The 1,814-nt window shown below is 49.9% G+C and overlaps 1 non-coding gene across 1 annotated transcript; it reads left to right on the top strand.

Annotated features, from left to right (window-relative positions):
- The first annotated feature begins 56 nt into the window (after positions 1-56).
- Positions 57-175, top strand: LOC111735194. Its single transcript, XR_002778713.1, has one exon. It is a non-coding gene; the product is annotated as a 5S ribosomal RNA (ribosomal RNA).
- Positions 176-1,814: the final 1,639 nt, after the last annotated feature.

Raw genomic sequence — 1,814 nt, 5'->3', positions numbered from 1 at the left:
TACGGCACTTTGGGCTCAGTGCTCGGTACACGGTGAGTGCTCAAGAAATGTGCTAAGTCTATGGCCATGCCACCCTGAACAAGCCCGATCCTGTCTGATCTCGGAAGCTAAGCAGGGCCGGGCCTGGTTAGTACTTGGATGGGAGACCACCTAGGAAGACCAGGTGCTGTAGGCATAAAATATAAAAAATAAGGGATTGTAAGCTGACGTCCTTGCAATCTGTGAGGTCAACCAAGGGTTGCCTCACCTAAAAAAGAAAAAAAAGAAAGAAAGAAATGTGCTAAGAGAAACCTGTCACTCGCACTCCTGGTGTCCCCCCACTCCAGGAGGGGGCTCCCTTGGGCCAACACCCCTGGCCTCTCTGCCCGCTCACTCAGTTCTCCCTGTGGAAGGGGAGTGACTGGCTGGGTAGGTGAGTTCGGATGAGGAACTGGGCATGTGCAGCTTAGCCCCTTCCTCCCCCCATTCTCTGAGCCAGCTGTCCCCAGGAAGCACCCATTCTGGTCATCTCAAGCTGTAAATGTGTAGGGATAGGCTTGGTCCTCAGGGGAAAGAAAACTCCAATTTGGGTAGGTCAACTCATTCAGGAGATGGGTACTGTGCGATACACTGGGCCTAGCACCTAACGGGCCTGGAGTGGAATTTGGGGAGGAGTGGAATTTGGGGAGCAAATCAATACTCAACCACTGAGGCTTTTGGCGGGGCGAGGCTATCAGGTTGTTTCCACAGGCAAGTTACTGCATTTACTGCCACAGCAAACGTGGGTTGTGCTGGTACATCCGGGCCTAGGATACGGGCTGCTGCAGCTTGACCTGGGTACACGGTGTCTGCTTCAACGTGGGCTGTGAGGCTCTCAGCAGATGCCGGCAGGCTGTGGGGCCTCAGCGCACAAGCCCAGTGAAGAGGATTGCTTTGCTTACAGGGAAAAGAACGCTCATTCACCCATACACAGACTGCATTCACTTCTTACTGCTGTTGTACAAATTACAACAACCTTAGTGGCTGAAGACAACACAAATGTATTGTCTTACAGTTCTGACGGTCAGAAGTCCAAAATGGGTTTCACTGGGCCAAAACTGAGGTGTTGGGAGGCCATGCTCCCTCTGGAGGCTCTAGAGGAATCATTTCCTTCCCCTTTCTAGCTTCTAGATGCCCTCTGCACTCCTTGGCTTGTGACCCCTTCTTCCATCTTCAAATCCAGCAGCAGAGCATCTTCCGATCTGTCTCTCTCTCTCTGCTTGTGTTGTTACCTCTACGTTTCTTCGCTCTGACCCTCTTGCCTTCCTCTTATAAGGACCCTTGTGACTACAGATAGGTTCCAGCGTGATAACCTAGTCTGATGTCCCCTTCTCAAGATCCTTCACTTAATATACCTGCAACTCCATTTCACCATGAGGTAACACAATCACAGGTTCTGGAGACTAAGACATCTCGGGAGGCCATTATTCATCCTACCACGTAATAGACCTTTCAGATGTCAAGGAGAGGAACAGTACTTTTTTGCTTTTATGGTTTTTTAAATAACATTTATACTGCACCCAAGTTCCACGCCTGCTACACAATGTGCATGTGTGAGCCTTCACCTTTATATCGTTAGTATGAGGCTCAAGTGGACAGTGCAGGTAGGCTGCCAAAATTTATGCCCTTCTTTGTTGTCTTATGGTCCGTTCAGGGCCAAGGGAAGCCGTGTGTTTATGTGGCTTCCCCATAGGTTCTTATGGGTCACACACACCACCATGTGGCCTAAAGTTGGCTCTGGAATAATCATGGCTTTGGATTTCAGAGATCTGAATCACAGCCTCTCTCTCAGAAGA

Source organism: Pteropus vampyrus, unplaced genomic scaffold (assembly GCF_000151845.1).
Source record: "Pteropus vampyrus isolate Shadow unplaced genomic scaffold, Pvam_2.0 Scaffold18555, whole genome shotgun sequence".
In the NCBI taxonomy this organism is placed as follows: Eukaryota; Metazoa; Chordata; class Mammalia; order Chiroptera; family Pteropodidae; genus Pteropus; species Pteropus vampyrus.
Note: the sequence above shows the minus strand (reverse complement) of the source record. Positions and strands in the feature narration are given on the sequence as shown.